The 21,299-nt window shown below is 43.6% G+C and overlaps 1 protein-coding gene across 2 annotated transcripts in view; it reads left to right on the forward strand.

Annotated features, from left to right (window-relative positions):
- The window catches only part of BACH1 (BTB domain and CNC homolog 1), a 590,796-nt gene that overhangs the window by 130,103 nt on the left and 439,394 nt on the right, over nucleotides 1-21,299 (forward strand). Inside the window, exon 1 of one of the 2 annotated variants that reach the window (XM_044072742.1) lies at nucleotides 6,965-6,992. The exons of the other annotated variant lie outside the window; for it this stretch is intronic. The gene's annotated coding sequence lies outside the window, so the exon portion shown is untranslated. Of the gene's footprint in view, nucleotides 1-6,964; nucleotides 6,993-21,299 lie in introns of those variants that run through there. 2 annotated transcript variants of the gene reach the window in all.

The raw sequence follows: 21,299 nt of genomic DNA on the forward strand, positions 1-21,299 counted from the left end.
ACTGACAACCACAAATTCAGAGAGCTTAGAAATAGTACAAAAAAAAGCCATCCTGGCAGACAAAAAGAACTATTACTTTCAACTACAACAAACCACAAAAAAAGAACCCAAAAAATTCTGGGCTAGTATTAATAATCTTCTATCCCCAGGTCAGTCATGTACTCCAAATCCCCAGGACTCTAATCCAAACAATCCTAAACAAATAGCTAATGACTTCAATTCTTTCTTCACCAATACTATCCAAACTCTAGCAAATCACTTACCTCCTGACATCTCTAAATTACCCTCTCCTACTCCACATAATTTTCTTCCCCTTTCCCTTCAACCTGTACCTACCTCATTTATCTTATCCCTACTCCAGAAACTTAGACCCACCACACCCTCTGCAGACAAACTTCCTGCAGAATTTCTGCAGATAGCAGCTAAAGCTATTGCCTACCCCATCTCAATCCTGATTAATAGCTCTATAAAGGACGGAATCTTCCCTTCCATCTGGAAAATATCTCACATCATCCCACTACACAAAGGGGGTAATTTTAATGACTTCTCTAATTTTCGTCCCATAGCATTGCTATCACCTATAGCCAAAATCATGGAAAAGTGCATCCATAAACAACTCCTTAACCACCTTCTCCATAACAACCTACTTGCTAACAGTCAACATGGTTTTAGACCTTCTCACAGTACCACTACTGCATTACTCTCCTTTACCAACACTATCAATCATAACCGTAACAACACTAACCCATCATCTTCCATATTCATAGATCTTTCAAAAGCTTTTGACATGGTAAATCACAAACTCCTTCTGCACATACTACAATCTCTCTCAATTCATCCTTCTTCCTTATCCTGGTTTACATCTTACCTAGAAAATCGTCAGCAGGCAGTACTTTGGAAAAACTCACTATCGACTCTCCTTCCTATCTCTTTAGGAGTACCTCAAGGGTCTATACTTGGCCCACTCCTATTTTCTATATTTATTAATGACCTCCAGTCAGCTATTCCAAACACTACTTGCATACAATATGCAGACGATTCCACGATAATCTGCACTGCTTCCTCTCAGACTGAACTCTAGTCACCTACCCAAAAAGCTTTTTCCACTGTTGAACACTGGTTCTCTGACCGTTGCCTTCTCCTTAACCCAAAGAAAACAAAGTTGCTATTGTTCTCTTCTACACACAAATCAAGCTCTCTTAACTTCTCTATTACTTCCTCTGATAACACCCTGATTTCTCCTGATGCTACTACAAAACTACTAGGAGTAACTATTGACAACAATCTCAATTTTGATTCTCATATAAACAACACAATAAAAACAATAAACAAAAAGATTGGTTCCCTCTATAGAATCAAATCATTCCTTACGCCTGAAGCTCGGACCACCTTAGCCAGTTCTCACCTTATCTCTACCCTTCTATATGCTTCCACTATTTATACCAATCTCTCTAAATATAACCTCAAGAAACTTAGCACATCCTACCATAATATCGCCCGATTTGCCACAGGATCCCTCTTCAGAACCCATCACTGTCATAACCTAAAACAACTAGGCTGGCTGGAACTTCCTAACAGGCTGACTTAGCAACAGCTCTTAACTGCTCACAAAATTCTTTATCAGCCTGCTAAAACACCTGTTCTCTCCAACCTCATTACACCATATAATAACTTGAAACAGCTACGCTCTGCAAACAAACTACTGGTTAATACTACCATACCCAATAACTCTGCAGGCAATAGCCTTTTTTCTAACTCTGTTGGACAAATGTGGAACAAACTACCATCTGATATCTCATCTTTGTCTAGTCCTCCACTCTTTAAAAAACAGCTAAAGACACATCTTAACAAGCACTGGCTTTGCTCCTGTAACAACCCAGACTAACCTGTCTTGTATCCTTCCCTCCTAAACTCCTCCTCACATAACATACTAGAGAGATATGTAATAAAAAAAAAAAAAAAAAAAAATTTTTACTACTTTTTTCTAATTTTTCCATATTAGAAACTTATATCTTAGAATCTGTATAGCAAATATATGTTAAAACTTTGTTTTGACTTGCCTCTCTCCAAAGATTGTATGTTCTGTCTTAATGTTTTAATAATTTTAACTTGTTTTGACCATTACTGTGCATTATTTGTAAATTTCGTTGGAGCTTTTCTCCCCGGGCCTCCACTGAAAATGGACATATATCCAGCTGGACTAGCCCGGTCAACAAATGTAAAATAAAATAAAAATAAATAAAATTATGAAAAGATGCCCTTATCTGCTTATGAGGATTCTGATGCAGAAGAATCCTTTCCTTCTGCCTCTCTTCCAGAAAATTTTTCTTTTGGTGAAACCCTACATACCTTGAGAGAGCATTTCCATTGGGAATGCCAAGATTATCCTCCATCCAAAAAGAGACTCAAGGAATTTTTAGATTTACCACAGCACAGACCCTTAGCTATTCCTCCTGTTCTGGATGATGTTTTTATGGAATTCAGTCTAACTAGTGATACTCTCCCTCCTGCTCCCAGGAAACCTGACCGGTACTACAGAGTCCCTGACTCTCACAAATCTCTTTTCAAGAATCCTGCTGCTGACCCAGAGGTCATCTCCCAAGGACCTAAAGGAATAAAAGCAACCACAGCTAAGAATCCCACCCCTTCGGACAGGGATTCCCAAGCTTTAGACAGATGGGGTAAAAAAGTATACACCTTTGCAACTCTTGCCATTAGAGCATTAAATTGTCAGTTCCACATGTTGAAATACCAGCAACATACTATGGAACTTATTAAACAAAAATTATCTACCTTCCCTGACTGTGCAGAAAGTAAAGAATTACAGGAGCTTATACATTCTGCAAGCCAAGTTAGTAAGCATACCTTGAAATGTGGGTTTGCTGCCCTTGAAGCATCCTACAGAGCAGCAGTCACAGGTTCTGTACTTAGAAGGCATGCTTGGCTTAAGGAACAGACCTTGCAGGACCATATCAAATCAAAATTATTGGATGCACCACTGAGCAAAGACGATCTGTTTGGCACCAAAGCAGAAAATATTTTAAAAAAGGTGGAAGAAAAAGCTAAGTCTATGCAGACGGTTAAAGACTTTTTGCAAGTCCAGCCTTCAGGATTCAGTAGGCATTGCCCCTCAAAACATTGGTCCTTTCCAGCCCCCTCAAGGCCGCCTCAGACTAGACCTAGAGGAAGCAGACCCCCCCCCCCAAGACAGCAGTCTCAGGGCATGCAGAGATCTAAGCAGTGGAGTACCTCCACTTCTAAAACAGGGAGTGCTAAGCCACTGCCTTATGGAAAGAATTCACAGTGACTTCTCAACTCCACCTCTCACCTCTGCCAATCTCCTTGTGCCCCTAGGAGGAAAACTTGCATCCTATGCAAAAAACTGGGCCTCCATCACCAACGATCGATGGGTCCTCAACATAGTGTCCCAGCAGTACAAATTTTATTTCCACATGCTGCCAACCCCAAAAGGGTTCCCCAGGTCTTCCTCCAAACCAGTGGGCAGAGACACAAAACCAAGTTCATTCCCTGCTCTCCATGAGGGCAATTCAGCCTGTTTCTGCAGAACAGATATGCCAAGGTTTCTATTCCAGACTCTTCCTGGTACCCAGAAAAGAGGGTACCTGGGGCCCAATCTTAGAACTACCATTCTAAACACCTTCCTGGTGGTACCAAAATTGAGAATGCCCACCCTACAGAAGCTTCTCCCTATGCTGTCAAAAGATGCCTGGTTAGCCACCTTAGACCTAAAAGAAACCTATCTGCACATCCCAATTAGAGACTCTTGCAGGAAATATCTACGTTTCAGTGCATGATCTATGCATCATCTGTTCTCTGCACTTCCCTCTGGCTTATCTACTGCTCCCAGAGTTTTCACAAAATGCCTGGCTCCAGCCATTGCTTTTTGCAGAGAAAGAAATATTCAAATTTACCCCTACTTAGATGACTGTCTGATTCAGGCAAACAGTCAGGAAAAGCTGTTGCAGCAGCTGACATTTGTAAAGGACCTACTGACCTCACTGGGGTACGCTATAAACGAAAAGAAATACAAACTAGTCCCCGGTCAAAAAACTGTATTCCTGGGAGCAAGCCTGGACACAGCAACCCAGATGGCATTCCTTACTCCAGAAAAACGAGCCTATTTAAGGTTCATGACGACCTGCATTCTACTAATTCCATATGCCAGACTGCATATGAGGAAACTTCAGTGGTACTTAAAATGCCTTTGGTGTCTACATTCTCAGGACCTGGAAACTATTATTCCTATGATACCTTTTCTAAGGAAAGATTTCCTTTGCTGGGCAGCAGTATGCAACCACAACAAGGGACTTCCCTTTTCACAACCTCACGCCACCCAGATCCTAACCACAGATGCACAAGACTATGCCTGGGGTGCTCACCTGGACACCAGGTGCATTTAGGTTCACTGGAGCCCAAATCAAATTAATTTGCACATCAACCAAAAAGAGATGCTAGCTGTGCAGCATGCTCTGACAGCTTTCAGATCCCTACTCTCTCCGGGGCCTTTACTAATCAAAACTAACAACACCACAGTGATGTGGTACATTAACAAGCAGGGTGGAACCCACTCTTACCCCCTCTGCAGGATAGGCATGACCCTTTGGAACACGGTCTCAGCCATTCATATTCACCTGCTAACACAATTCCTGCCAGGCAACCCAAAATCTTTGGCAGACAACTTAAGCAGAATTCTAGACCCACACGAGTGGCGATTAAACCACAACACCTTCAGCCTTGTGACTCAGAAATGGGATACCCCGAAGGTGGACCTATTCGCCTCCCCCAACAACCACCAGCTCATCAAGTTCTGCACCAGGGAACCTCACAGCAAGGCTGGAAAGTGGATGCCCTATCCTTCCAATGGGTAAACCTCTCAATATATGTATTTCCCCCTCTACCTCTTCTGACAGGGCAGTCCTAATTGTCCCAGACTGACCATGCCAACACTGGTACCCACTACTGCACAGTCTTGTCACCATTGCCTCCATGCACCTCCCTCAGATTCCAACTCTACTGCCTCGGCAGGAGGGAGAGTTCTTGCATCCACAATTGCAGACCCTGAACCTGGCAGCCTGATTTATTCCTTGACTTCTCGTCCAGTGGCCAGCCTAAGCAAGCAGGTCCTGGACGTTATATACGTAAAGCCAGATGACCCAGCACTGGAAAATCCTATACTGACAAGTGGAAAAGGTATTGTTCTTGGATCCCAGACTAAAGGAGCAGACACAGCACAACCCTCCTTACCTCTCATCCTGGATTACCTAGCAGACCTACTCCACAGGGGCCTATCCTTCTCTTCCATTAAAATACATGCCTCTGCCATATCTGTACATTACACCACTGAGCCACCTCTCTTTTCACATGCTGTCATCAAGCAGTTCTTTAGAGGGGCTAACAAATTAAGGCCCCCAGTAGAGCCCCTACTCCTGCTTTTGATACCTTAACTTTGTGTTTAAAAAGCTCACCCTTACCCCCCTTTGAGCCTGCAAATTCAGCAGAGTTACAATTCCTCTCTTGGAAAACAGTCTTGCTTCTGGCCATCACTTCAACTAGAAGAGTGTCTGAGCTACAAGCGATTTTGACTGTGGAACCCTTCATCATTTTTCATGCTGACAGGGTCTCTTTCGGGACTAACCCATTCTTCATGCCTAAAGTGGTGTCCATTGTGGCTCTCAACCAATCTATTCATTTGCCCACCTCTTCCCTAATCCTCAAAATAAGGGGGAAAGGATCCTGCACTCTTTTTAGATGTGCACAGACAGCTCAGATTCTGCCTGGATAGGACTAAGCCCTTTAGGAAATCTGACCATTTACTAGTCAAGCTTTGCACCGGGCAAGGCCATATCAAAACAAACCATTTCCAAATGGATAGCACACTGTATACATTTTTGTTAAACACCACGGGAAGCCACCCCCACAGGGGGTCAGAACACATTCCAGCAGGGCAACTTCAACCTCTACAGCCTTTCTCAGGGGAGTCCCTAACAGGGACATCCTGGAAGCTGCAACATGGAGTTCTGTTCATACCTTCACCAAGCATTACCACCTGCCTATCTTTTCCAAATCCAGGGCAGGCTTTGCAACTGCAGTCCAGCATGGCATACTAGCCAGCTCCAACTCTTCTTGACTGCCTCCACCCATTCTTCAGCTTTGGGAATCAAGCAAAGTGTGATGACTGCAACAGTGAAACATTGAACACAGTACAGTTGTGTACACTTACCATAAATGTAGATGTTACAGTGTATTCACTGTTGCAGTCCTGGTTTCCCACCCTCCAGCCCCCTTGTCTCTCTCTTCCTCACTCTTTATAGGGCTATTGGTATTTACTTTCTGCTGGTGGTGGTATTCGACCATAGCCTAGCTCTCTGTTTGGGGGCTCCTGACATTTTGGGCAAGAAAAACTGATGTAATGGCATCGGCTGCCTGTTTTTATACCACTGATGTCCTGATGTCAGTCCTAGAGCGACAGTAACCCATGCAGAAATACTAAGCCTCTGGTACTCTGGTCGACTGAGGGCTATCCCTGGCAGGATAGCCAAGTGCGATGACTGCAACAGTGAATACACTCTAACATCTACATTTATGGTAAGTGTACACAACTGTACTTTCTCGTTACTCTGGTACAGCAGAATATCTCAGATTTTCCGTACTTGTTCAGTCTTCTACTTCTACCATTTTTTTTTTTAATCTCTTCTTGAGCAGTTTCATAGTCAACCACCCTTTTCTTCATTTTGACATTGATTTTTTTTTTCAGTGTTATCAGCTCATCTAATATCTGTTTAAAGCTTCTTCCATTATTTCCAGCCTATTGGTATTTTTGTTGATAATAATCCTTCAGTGTTTCATTACATTATTCGGCAATAAAAACACATTGGACTTTATTTTTTCCTCTAGATTACTGGAAGCCATGTCTTGCACCAGAGCTGGAGCTTGAACTGCTTTTTGTTGAACAGCTGCAGGATTCTTCCCAGGTAGTGTGTTCTCCAACTTTTCAAGTTGATTTTCATTCAGGCTCGCTTAGTTTCTTTTTTGCTGCATCCAGGCAGCTTACTTGTAAGGCAGTAACTGAATTTATTAAACGTGACAAGAGTTTCTGGCCTTTCTTTCATTTTTTTTTTCACACTGGAAGAGCTGAAGCTAAGCTGTTTATCAGTGTGTAGCCATCTTGGAAAGCCAAATTTTGGGGGGGGGGGGGGGGCGTTGTGCATGTGTTTCGTGCTTTGAGTTGTGTTACTGAAAATCCTGTCATTTTCTGTGCAGTTCTCAAAATAGAATCCCTACAGAAATGGTATTTAGATTGCTTTTAGTGGAGAATAGTGGGATTTGCCCATCTTTTACTGGACTGATTGTGCTGCCACTATTTGGTATTATGGTGGCTAGTTTCCTGTCCACTGACTTGATGGACTTTGTTATGGTACCTTCCCCACCATTTGCCCCATGTGCAGCTATAAAACACAGAAATAAGTAATCAAGAAATATGTCTCAGCCTACAGCTTATGAATCCACAGCAACCTTAAGCAGGCTATTGGACCACTTGCTGCCTTTGCTTACAGGTTCCCTGGTGTCGTGGTAGTACCAGAACTTTGTGTGACATGAAGATTAGACATGTCACCCAGAGCTCTACCAGTGCCCATTTCAGGTAATGGAGAACCAAACTGTTTAGGTGCAGAGGAAGACCGAGGTGCAGAATCTATTGTCAGTGTTGATACGCCTCCCCTACCTCATCCAGGGATTCTGCCATTTGTGTAATCCATACAAAAAAGAGACAGAATACCCACCACATCCCAGGCAGCAGTCTGACTGAGTTTTCACCCGAGTTGGTAGCTGTGGCTAAATCCATTGTTCAGGAAGTTGATTATAGTGTGTAAATCCTGAATGTCCTTCTGTTCATTTGCTACAGTATTCTTAACCTGAGGGTCTCCTGCCTGAAGGCGACCAGACATTGACCAGTATACAAAAATCATATACTGCTGTAGGGTATGTGGGACGTCGCATTTAGGCTGCTGTTAAATGTAGACCATAAAAGTGACATATGCACATACCATCCTCGGAACTTTTTTGCCATTAGTCAGAATGCCATTCTCAGTCAGAATGCCATTCTCATAGTCAATCTGATCATTTCAGTGTTTGTGACTTCACCCTTTTGCCATATAAGTGCCTTGTTGAGGAATTTTTTCTCTTACTACTGTTTTGGTTATGTCATCCAAGAAGGTCAAGTGTCAGTGTGGAAGACAAATTCCACATAAAGACATTCATTCACAGTGTCTCCTTTGTTTAGGCCCTAACCATGATCACAGGTCCTGTAGCATTTGCCAGTCCTTCGTTCCAAAGACCCTTAGAAGCAGGCTTCCTCTCTTGCTCTTTGTTTAGAGAACCAACGGCTTAAGTTATTAGCTAAGCGTATGGAGAGCACCTTGAGGTCCGATGCAGAGCTGGTGAAGCACAAGGTCAAAAATCCTCAGCCTGCAGCGTCAGTTGCACCTCTACTGTCAGATGTTTCTCCTGAGGTGTGTGTCAACCCAGAGGTTCATCTGACTTCAGGCACTGATTCACAGTTCTGAGGCCGCCTTGACTTCAGCCGCCAGCACATCTGTGGAGGCCAAACAGATGTCTGATCAGGATGTTATGGGTGAAACTAGGCTCAAAAGTACAAGGGGCTGTCCGCACTCAAGCAAGAGAAGAGATAGTCAGAAACATTTGAATGCAGGCTTTTGTCCAGTCCTGTGACATTGCATAGAATTGTTTCTCCTGCAAAGAAAAAAAAAACAAAAGACTAAGCATTTGTCCCCTGCCAGAGGCCCCTACAGATTTGCAGGCCTTTTCTCAAAGCTTGTTTCAGGCCTTCATGACACTCAAGCCACCTTCCTGTCAGCCTGCTCCTACAACTGCTCCCCAACCTTTTCAAAAAAGGATTGGGGACAATGACTCATCTGACGAATCTTCCTCTAATGAAGAGGAATCCAATCTTTGGATTATTCTACACTAATCCCTTCTGCCTAGGAATATATTTCTCCTGAAGAGGTGGTGTTATGTGCTGACTCCCCTATGGAAGAGAGATCCTTTGGCAAAACTCTCCTGAAAATGGCAAACACTTTAAATGGGATACTTGCCAAATTTCTAATGTCCAGAAAAGATATCAACTTCTACAAGCTGATGTCCCTGGCCCTTCTGCAATTCCACCTGTGCATTCTACATTTCTGGATGCCTTTTACGTTGCTTCACAAACCCCAGACTCCCAGGCCTCGGCCCCCAAGAAGCCAGACTGCTTCTACAACATCCCTGTGGATTGTAAATTCCTCTTTAGGTGCTATGCTACAAACCCATAAGTCATTTCTGTAGCTACAATAAACCTTCTAGGATGCTTCTCTCATTCAGTCTTCTCCCATCTGACAACGAGAGTAGAATCCTTGAGAGTCTGGGTAAAAAGGACTATATGTCAGCCACCTTGGTTTTCAGGGCCTTCAGTTATCAGACACACATGACTAAGTACTCCTTAGAGCTTTTGTCCCAGGCTTCTAGTGCCATTGCAGATCTTCCAGATTCAGGCGTAAAAGCCTTGGCTCCATCTATCCTGGGAGCTTCCTCCCAACTGACAAAACATTCCATTAAATGCAGCTGTGATGCTGCAGAGGCTTGTGCCAGGGCCTCTGCTACTGGTTCAGTCCTTAAGAGTTTCCTGGCTTAGGTTGCAGCCCCTCCAGGATGACTTCAAATCTAAATCAGTGGGTGCACCACTAGACAATTCAGCCTTATTTGGTATGGCAGCAGCCTAAGTCCATACAGGAATAAAACAAGGAACTCAAGGAGTTGAAACACATCCTGGTTTCTCTTGTGCCTAGGTGTCATAGGAATTTCTCTTCTTAGCCTATTTTTGCCCATAGTCATACTCAGCACCCCCCCCCAGTAAGTCTTCCAAGGGACATCAGAAGCCTAGATGTTCTCAGCCACCCTCACAACAAAGGCAGTCCTTTCAAAGCAGGGAGTCTGTGACTACCATGCAGAGATGCCTCCCTTTCCCCTCTTTCCCTTTGCCTGTCAAATGCTCACAGGGTCTGGGAAAGCATCACCCAAGACACCTGGGTTCTTTCCATAATCAGAAAAGGATAATTCATGGTTTGGCACTCCTCCCCTACTTTTATGGCCATCCCTCAAACCCCCCCTCCCACCGAATGCAGTTGCCCCTTTTCCCAAAGCTCCTGTAGGTGCTTTGGCAACAGGGCTCCATTCAGAAGCTTTCTCAAACCTCAAGAGGGAAAGGCTTCTATTTAAGAATGTTCTTAGTACCCAGACATATGATGGCTGTTGGAGACCAGTCCTGGATTTATCCCATCTCAGCACCTTCTTAAAGGTTCCTATCTTCAGAATGTTGACAATCCAAACTTTATTTGCTTTTATCCTGCCACAAGGATACATGGCATCCATAGATAGAAAAGATGCTTAACCTTCACATCCCCATTCACCCCATGTTCAGGAAATTCTTTTGTTTTTCTGTGTTCCTGGCATTTTCATTTCTCTGCCTTGCCCTTTGATCTTTCTACAGTACAGAAGGTATTCACAAAATGCCTGGCTCCAGTGATTGCACACTGCAGACTTTTGGGTATCCAGATTTTTCCATACCTGGATGACCTGCTCTTACAGGCATTACCTTCCCACTCTCTACTGCAAAACCTGGAGACCACCTTTTCCCTCCTAGGGAAATTGAGATTCACCGTCAACTACAGGATGTCAGTCCTCACCACTGCAGAGGACTGCATTTTCCTGGGAGGTCGAATCCAAACAGACATTGAGAGTGTCACTTCACTTCAGAAGGTGCATGACCTTCGATCCTTCTTTCACTGCCTTCCCCCCTTGACTCAATTCATGGTCTGGGGGTTCGTCAGGGTGCTGGGATTCATGGCTTCAACCATTCCATTGGTACTGATGGCAAAACTCCACATGAGGAAATTGCAGTGGTTCCTCAGATTGGTGTGGTCCCAGCATTCTCGCCTGCTAGTACAAAAAGTCCCCCTCATCCCTTGCCTAAAGGGAGAACTGCTCTGGTGGATCCAACAGATAGACTGAAATCCAGGTCTACCCCTGCATCCTGTCACCTCAGTCCTAGAACTCTACACAGATGCATCAGACATGGGCTGGAGAGTGGCCTTTGTTAGATTCACAGTTCAGGGGATTTGGTTTCCCTCCCAAAAGTCAGAACACATCAACATCAGGGAAATGCGAGCATTGCTACTAGCTCTACAAGGATTTCAACCTCTCCTTTCCCCAGGCCCTGTAAAACTGTTCAGACAACATGACAGTCCTCTGGTATGTGAACAAGCAGCCTCTGGTATGTGAACAAGCAGGGGGGACCAAATCCTATTTCCTTTGCAGGTTTACTCTTCTATTATGGGAATTTCCGGCCCAGTACCACATGACTATTCAGGCAGTGTACATTCCCTCCAACTGGAATTTCATGGCAGACTCCTTAAGCAGGCCCCTGACTCAATCCCACAAACAGATGCTTCACAGGGTTATGGTCTGGGACATAGTCCACCAATGGGGTATTCATCAGACTTATTTGCCTACCCCCTGCACAGACAGCTTCCAAAAGTTTGTGCCAGAGTCTCAAGTCCTCTTGTTTGGAAGGCAGACACCCTCTCTTTCTCTTGGAAGTGGATGTTTCTATATTGTATTCCCTCCCCTTCCTGTTGTACCAAAGGTCTGTTCAAGATTCGACAAGACCAACCAAAAACCTTGCTGGTGACTCCCTTTGACCAAGACAACACTGGTTCCCCCTCCTCCTACACTTGCCATCACCACAAGTTACCCCACAGAGCGAACTTGCACTGTCAAAGGATCCATAATATACACACACCTGTCAATGCTAATGCTGATGCTCTGGATGATGGGATTCTAATCCCCTTCAGACACCTGTTCTCAGAGGACCTGCTCAGGTTTTTGCAGGAGGCTAGAAAAGCTTATGTTTTCAAGTAGAAAAGATTTTCATTCTGGTGTCTCTCTAAGAACCAAGACCCAGTGGTAGTGGAAATCCCAGTGGGTCTGTCCATCTTGTGTGAATTGCCATCTTACTCCTCTGTCAAAGCACACATCAGCCCTTTCTGCTTGTTTGCCTCTTTGTCCCCTTCTGGCGTCCAGATTTGAAGTGAAACGATTCCTTAAGGGCATCCTTCATATTGGGCCTCTCAGGAAACATATTCCGCCTCCTTGTGTCCTTAATTTTGTTCTAGAAAAGCTGACCTTTTCCTCTTTTGAACCCACATCTTTGGCCTCCCTCAATCATTGCTCTTGGAAAACTGTTTTATTAGTGGCCTTGACCACAGCCAGAAGGGTGTTGGAGCTTCAGGCCTTATGGCAGTGCTTCCCTTCTTGATATTCCATAAGTGTAGGGTATCCTTGAGAACAAATCCTTCCTGTATGCCAAAAGGGGTTAACTAGTTATCCCTTAACCAATCCATTCAGTTACCTACCTTCGTTCCTTCTCCACAAAACCACAGTGAGAAGGTACTACACTTCTTAGATGTACACAGACAACTTAGATTTTACCTGGACAAGACTAAAGCTATCAGAAATCTGATCAGCTATTTGTGAACTTTTATCCCAGGGCTCTGGGTGTACCCATTTTCAAGCAGACTGTTTCTTGGATTTCAAAGACTATTTGCCTTTGTTACACCCTCCATGGAAAGAGACTCTCCTCATTCATGAAGGCCCACTCTACCAGGGCTGTGGCTTCCTCTGAGGCATTCAGGGACTTTGGTAACAGCACCATCCTTGAAGCAGCCACCTGGTCTTCTATCCGTACCTTTACCAAACTACAAACTGGATGGCATTTCCAGATCCTGAGCTGGGTCTCCTAAAGCCATTTTACATGGATTCAATGAGAGCTCCTCTGCTCCTTCTTCCTCCTTTCCTTCTTGAGCTTTGGCACTCTCCCTCAATTTAAGAATACTACAGCAAGTGAACAGAACAACCTAGAATAGTTGTGTAAAATCTTATCATAACCACAGATGTCCTTCTCTTCACTGTTGCATTATTCTGTCCCTCCTTCCTTCCCCTGGTTTATTGTTTTGCTTGGATGTACTGAACTTTTATATCCTTAGTATGGCATTCCTCCAGGGGCATTCATTTCTGAGCATGGTACTTGCTTACATCGCTTTTATGGCCTACATCCGACAGCAGCCTATATGTGATGTCCCACGTACTCTACAGTAGTATTAGACTTTTGTATACTGGCTGACATCAGCTTGCCTTCAGGAGGGAGATCCCTCGGGTTAAGAATACTGAAGCAGTGAAGAGAAAGGCATGTATGGTTATGGTAAGATTTTACACAACTATTCTTTGAGTAATGCCAGTGCTCATACTCCTGTTCAGCCACCAGGGATATTGATTTTGAAAGGATTCGGAATCTGATGTTTCAGAAGTGTTTAATCAGTTAGCTTCCTGTGACAGTGACTGGTGCAGAAACCCAAACGGATGTTTTCTTTTTCCCCAAATGCTGGCTAGAATTAAGGGTGTATTAATTTGTGAGCAGTCTTTGGCTGCTGTGGAGGTCAGCAGGTAATATTATCTTTTGGAGGATGAGGACTCAAGCATGACAACCTTCCCCGCATTAATACTAGCATTGGCAGATATTTTTAAGAAAGCTTGGAGTTCTTAATTGAATGAATTTTTGCCTAAAAAAGTGTTTAGAAACTCTGGCATAGCCTGCTGTGAGGGGAAAAGTTAGTTTACTTTTCTTATATTTCTTTTCATGTCATTTATATTCCTTTGTTGCCTTCTATTTTGTATATTGTGGTGCCTTTTCATTGTACCATGTTTTAATGGTATTCTGCTTTCAGTTGCAGATTTTAACAAGGAGAGAGACCAGAGCTGTCTCTCTTGAGTCGCACATAAATTTGAAACTGGTAAATTAAAGTTGATTACCTGTGAACTGAGGAAGGAGCTAGAAACTAAGTCTTTTATTTAAGGGATAAAATAAAACATGTCAAAGCTTTACTGGAAAAGCGCTCTCAGACTATGCCATAGACTGCTTGGAGGGAAAGGGTAGTTTGCTTTTTTTATATTGTTTTCTTGTAATTTGTATTAAATTATTGCATTTTCTTTACACTGTGTATTAAGTGTATTCTGATTTCAATTGCATATTTAAACTAGGAAAGAGAGCAGAGCTGTGTCTTTTGTGACTCGCACAGAAATTAAAATTTTCACCACTCTCCCACCCAGTTGCTGTTGTATTTTTAATTTTATCTCTCTCTTGTTGCCTGCCCCTTATGTTAATTTGACCTCATATTTCCTTCCCTCTCCTCTTTCACTGGCTATTGTCAGAAATACCACAATTGCCATTTTGGGAAGTCACTTCCATTCGACTATTTAAATTTATTGACCATCCCCATTTCAATCTCTAGAGTCAAAATACTAAGTGCTCATCCTCATCCAATCTAGCTTTCTGTTTTAAAATTAGTGGACCTCCCCTTAGATTGCTAAAGCTTGAGTTACTCCCTGTTTCATATCTAACTACTTAGTGCACCTGCAGCTTGTAAAATATTAACCTATTTGTTCCATCCTACCTTTAAAATCTGTAACATCTGGTCCAAGATCACCAATTGTAGAGCCCACATTCTACCTCTCTGTAGGCACTTGGGGTTAGTGCTTCTGTTTTTCTGCTGTTGAGAGAAGGAGCATAGAGTCATTATTTCCTGAGGACTGCTGATCACCAAAAAGCCTAATAACTGCTTCAGTGTGGAATGTGTACTTTTATTTTGCTCCTGGTGAAAGAAAGAGCAGAGGGCGTTGATTAAAGACCATCTCTGATTGGGCAGTGACTGTGTGTGACATTCCTGATTGGTTTAGTTGCTATTAAAGACATCTACCAGTAAAAGGCTACAGCAAGCCAACAGCGCCATCTGAGACCAGGCATTTGTTCACTAAAGAGCCTGTTGACTGCTTCTCATCTACGATTGGTGCTTATGTTTTGCTTCTGGTGAGACAAGAAGTAAAGGGGAATTTTATCCCAGCAGCAGTAGTAGTACTAGTCAGGTAGTAGTCAGCTGATTCTTATCATTTAGTACTGCTTTATTAGCTTTTGTCTAACCTCACTTCAGAATATCTCCCTAAATACTTCATCCATAAATCTTCTGGGTCTACCTTAGTAGTTTCCCCTCATGTGTTTGACAGTACCCTTTTTAGATGCAGGCATCTTGAGTTGGCATTTCTCCTGTAAAAGCACCCTTGAAATTTCACCAGTGTCTAGTTGCACATTGGGCAACTAATTTGCATTGACAAGCACTGCCTCCCAAAATGCAAACCAGATGCACCTGATAGTACTTTATCTCACCACAACTATCTAATCAATAAAAAATTACCTGTTATGGATGGGATCTTTCCCACTGTCTTCATTACCAGCCTGGTGGATATGGGCATCCTAAGGCAATGTATAAATTGCCTCATGTTTACTGACAACCAGCTAATTCGCAAACAAATTGATAAGGTATGCGAGACAGTATTTACACAATGTCACTAGAGGTATAGCTCTCGCATAAAAGCACTCCTAATGTCTGTCAGGTTGTCAGTAGTACACATGCTACACTCATCACACATACACACACACACACACACACACACACACACACACACACACACACACACACATATTCTGAGGCACTTATGTAACCTTTCTAAACTCCAAAGACCTCCTAGATGATGTACATGTAACAGATGCCCTCAGCAGTCATGAATGAAAACAACACCCACATCAACACAATCGGCCACATTTCACGAAGGCTGTCTTTCTAACCTCATAAGGCAAGCCACCACAAAATCCAACATTCTGGCCATTAAAAACTCCATTGTGTGAGACACACTGATGTCCCTCTCACAAGCCTGAGTTAGGCGAATGTCATGGTGCTTATCAGTGGCAAGGATCTGTTACATTACATTACATTACACATGCATTCAGGTCATTGGAGCACAAGTACCAGTGTAACTCCGTTATAGTTCATGTGGGTATAAATGACCTGAGACATACCTCCCTAGCCTATATGAAGAGAGACATCGTGGAGATCTCTGAATTTGTGTCCCAGGCTGGTATAAGTCTAGCATTGAGCAGCATTTTACCTACTCCAGTGATGATGCTACAATATGAAAAAATGATGACTCACTTTAATTGGCTTAGTTTCTGGTGTCATTCTAGGGGATGCATTATTTATCAGTATGAAAGAAGTTGGTCAACAAATCACATTGCTTTGCCAGGGATTTTTTGCAGCTCTCCCCTCTAGGCTTTTGAATATTGGCTAAAACACTGTCCTCCCCATACTGCCTTTTTTAGGCAATGCCAAACTGAAGGTACTTTTAAAATAGCAAATCAAAGCCAAGAAAATCTGAAGGTGTTACTGCTCACTGATAGGAGGTTAAACAAGAAACTGCACTCTTCCTTATAAGCTTTCCTCATCATAGAGAATGCTGATGTCTGTGTAGTCACATACATGGTTTAAAGCCTCAGAGAGCACACCAGCAGTACTGACTATAATGCCATCCACACATTTAGAACAGCTACTGCAGAGACTGGCTAATGACTGAGGTGTCTTGATTTACTTCAAAAGTAAATGTAACTCAAGGCTGGTCAAACAGTGTAATGCATGTGAGCTTCTCCACGTTCAGATCACCATAGGCAAAATTCCATACCACTTCCTTGCAAGCTTCAGTTCCCCTGTGTGACCCAGGGAAACCCATAGCACACATTTAAGCTCACTAGAAACACTCCCCATCCAACCCAATAACATTTTCATGGATGACTTTAATCACCCCACTCTTGACTGAGAACTCTATATTACACAGAACTCTATACTACACAGAATATGTAGGCACAGAGATTCCTGAATTTTTTTAAATACAAACCCTCTGGGCCACATTCAGTGCCGACTGAGGGTGAAAAAATACTGGATCTAGTCCTCACTAATATTACTTGCGACTGGCCACTTTGTAGAGGTGGTTTCCCCAGTTCTAGCTTCCTGGGTCCTGTCTGTGAGCCAGCTGGCTATCCATGAGGTGACATAAGCATTTATACATAAACTCTTGAGTTTGTCAACAATGCCTGAGTAGGGTATTTTGTCCAATGCCTTGACCAGGTCAAAGTAGGCATTGTGAACCATTTTTGCCCTATATCGTTGCTTTGGTGACCTTCTCAAAGAAGTCCACCAGCGATTCCATCAGAGGAGTGTACTCTTCAGTGGCGGGAAAACTCTAAAGGGCTTTGTGCCCAAACCTGTCCTTTTAGTCCGCTCAGCTCAAGCTGACTAACTGTTTGGCCATGTGGATGGCACCCTGAAGCTTTGATGGCTGGCCGTCTGTTGCATCCTGGCAGGTTATAACCCGCACAGCTTAGACTACTGCAGCAGTGATGATTCAGACATCTACTGTATGATACGTTTACTCAACTGTACTTTTCTACTCTGGACTTTTCCTGGTTCCCAAAAAAGGCTGTTGTGGAGACCACTGTTGGGCCTATCCTTTCTAAATACTTTTATCAAGGTCTCCCAAGTTCTAGATGTTTACTGTGGAGACAGTGCTTCCTTTTTTTGAACTGCTGCTTCATGGTGAACCTGGCCTTGAAGGATTCATATCACTATATCCTGATTGCGTCTTGCATCAGGATATATTGCACTTATGGTTTGGTTTACACGGTCAGTTGTCCTTCGTGTTTCACTGTTGCAGTCATCACATTTGGGTTATCTGCTTGCAGTAGCCCTCAGTCAGCCTGATTATCAAAGTCTTGGGTCTTGCATCGGTTGCTGTCTCATGTTCCATGACGTCAGCTAGTCAGGGGTATAAAGCATGCAGCCAATACCATTTTATCAGTCTTTCTTGCTGTGCGGTGCCCGAAGCAGAAGCAGTTTGCAAGTGCCGGTCGGCCGCCTCCGGAAATTTTTGTTTTCGAGTTTCAGAACCGAAGTCTTCAACTAAGCTAAGAACCCCGCTGGGGAAACTTTTTCTTGCTCTAAACCGATGTCAGTAAAAGTTAATTGTATTTCTTGTGGAAAGCAAATACCTCAAAGATTTCCATTCGTACTGTCTTCCTTGCCTAGGCCCAGACCACGACATACCTCACTGTCGGTTTTGTGCCCTATTTAATCAACTAGTATTCGTCGTCTGTTCATTTACGCTTCTAAATATTTTGGTAATCTGTTCAATTATCCAGAAATGGCTTCAGTAAGCCACAGACTACCGATATTCTGAAAAAACACAAAGATTAAGACAGAGACAGACCGCTTAGGTCCAAAGCTGCCGATGACGCTTCTCCTAAGCTAGTCGCCAGTTTGCTGGTACTCAGTGAGGCACTTTCACAGCCCCTGTTACCCGCTACTTCAGATTCGCAGGCCTCTACTGAGACCTATTCGGAGTTCGGTATGCCGCAAAATGCTTCTTCTCCTGTGGAGCCTGTGGATGTCTCTACCTTGGATAGGTAGAGAGCCGCTGTGCAGGCACCGGCTTCTGAGAGTGTATTCAGGCCTACTGATTTGCATATTAAACCAACGCCATCTTATTCTAGGCCCAAAACTCGATCTATGCCTAACAAAACGATGCCCAAAGACCGCATGGTCAGGCCCCTATGCCTAAAAAACAAATGATAAGAATGACTGAGGACCTTATTACTCTAATCAGGGGAAGCCACCCTTCCCCCCTCTAAGAGATCTAGGACTGATTTTCCTTCTGATTCTTCTGATCAGGGTTCTGAAATTTCTGTTTTCTCTGACCAGGATTTGCCCTCATCTCCCTATGAGGATTCTGATGCAGAGGACTCCATTCCCTCTGTTTCCCCTCCAGAGGATTTCTCCTTTGGTGAAACCTTGCATACTGTTAGGGAGCATTTCTGCTGGGAAAGCCAGGAGTACTCTGACTTCAAAAAGCGGCTTGGGGAATTCTTACTCCTGCCTCAACACAGACCTTTAGCTATCCCTCCTGTACTGGACATTGTAGATGATGCTTTCTCAGAATCTTGCCTGGCCCCTGACTTTTTACCTCCTGCTCCCAGAAAACCTGATTGGGATTACAGGGTACCTGACTCTCACAAGTTCCTCTTTAAAAATCCTACTGCGGATCTTGAGACCATTTCACAGGGACCCAAGGGCATTAAGGCTACTACTGCCAAAAATCCTACCTCCTCTGATAGAGATTCCAGGGCACTGGATAGATGGCGAAAGAAGGTGTACACCTCTGCTACTTTAACCATTAGGGCTTTAAACTGCCAGTTTCATATGTTAAAATATCAGCAGCATATTATTGAATTGCTTAAACAAAAAATGATGATTCCTGACTGTGCTGAAAATAAAGAATTACAGGATTTAATGCATTCTGCTGAACAAGTTGGAAAACATACTTTGCAATGTGGCTTTGATTCATTGGAGGCATCTTGCAGGGCTGCTATCACTGGGTCTGTACTTAGAAGGTATGCTTGGCTTAAGGAGCAATCTCTGCCAGATCATTTTAAAGCGAAATTGCTGGATGCTCCCTTAAACCAAGACCGCCTGTTTGGCAACAAAGCAGAAGTAGTACTTAAAAAGATGGAGGAAAAAGCTAAATCAATGCAAATTGTTAAAGATTTCCTGCAAGTACAACCTCTCAGATTTAGTAGGCACTGGCCCCCTTAAGAATTGGTCCTTTCCTGCCTCTTTCAGGCCTTCTCAGTCCAAACCCAGAATCAGCAGAGCACCCAGACTTCAGTCCCAAGGTACTCACAGGCCTAAACAGTGGGGGGTTCTTACTTCCAAAGCAGAGAGTAGTAAGACTCCCCCCTATGGTAAACTGTCTCAATGACTTAACTTTAAACCTTCCTAGCCCTGCTCAACTGACTGTTCCTTTAGGGGGAAAGATTGCCCGCCTTGCAAAAAATTGGGAACTCCCACCCAGGGCAAATGGGTTTTAAATATAGTTTTCCAAGGATAGATTCCACTTTCACTCCTTACCAACCCCAAACAGCTGGCCAGACCTACCCCCAAGTCAGTGGGCAGAGGCTCAAAAGCAAGTTCTCTCTCTTTTAAGCATCAGAGCTGTTCAGCCTGTTCCAGAAGAGGAATGGGGACAAGGATTCTACTCGAGACTTTTTCTGGTGCCCAGAAAAGGCAATTCTTAGCATCCTATTCTGGATCTGTCTACCCTAAACACATTTTTGGTAATCCCAAGATTCAAGATGCGAACTCATCAGCTGCTTCCCATGCTAGGCAAAGATGCCTGGTTGGCAACACTGGATTTAAAGGAAGCCTACCTGCACATCCCAATAAGGGAATATTGCAAAAGATAAATACGCTCCTGTATTTTGCAGGTAAAGAAATATTCAAATATATCCATACCTGGACGATTGTCTAATTCAGGCAGAAAGCCAGGACATACTATTAAATCATTTGGCTTTTCTAAAGAAATTGCTAACTTCTCTGGGGTGCACGATAAACGAAAAGAAACACATCTTGTACCCTGCCAACAAATGGTATTACTGGGAGCAAGTTTGAATACAACTTCCCAGATAGCCTACCTCATGCCAGAGCAAAGTTCATTTTACAGCCTACTTCAAACTATTGGCCACAAAGACCTAGCTATCTGCAAGAAAAATTCTGCAAGCCCTGGGGTTCATGGCCTCCTGCATTCTACTAATTCCATATGCAAGATTGCATATGAGGAAACTACAGTGATATCTAAAAAGCCCATGGTGTCAACATTCTCAGGATCTAGAATCAATGATTCCTATCATACCTTGTCTATAGATAGTGTTCCTTTGGTGGGCAGAGGCCTGCCACCAGAACAAGGGACTGCCATTCACTCTACCCCCTGCTGCCCAAACCCTAACAGATGCATCACATTATGCATGGGGGGGGGCTCACTTGGCAGGGCAGTGCATTCAGGGCAAGTGAAACCCAAGTCCTATGCACCTGCATATCAATCCAAAAAGAAATGTTAACTGTACAGTATGCTCTGACAGCCTTCAAGGACCACATTCTTCTAGGACAATTATTGGTAAAGATGGACAACACCACTGTTATGTGATACATAAACAAGCAGGGGGGAACCCACTCATACCCTCTGCATGCTAGCTATGGCTCTGTGGAACACAGCCTTGAGCTACCAAGTGCACATACAGGCCCAATTCCTGCCAGGAAAGCTAAATACACTGGCAAACGACCTAAGCAGAAATCTCATGGACTCACACGAGTGGAAACTGGAACCAATGATATTCAACATGTTGAGAAACAAAGGGGGGAGCCCAGAGATGGACCTGTTTGCCTCCCCCCCAGAACTACCAA

Source organism: Protopterus annectens, chromosome 5.part0 (assembly GCF_019279795.1).
Source record: "Protopterus annectens isolate FY-2018-M chromosome 5.part0, PAN1.0, whole genome shotgun sequence".
Classification (NCBI taxonomy): domain Eukaryota; kingdom Metazoa; phylum Chordata; order Ceratodontiformes; family Protopteridae; genus Protopterus; species Protopterus annectens.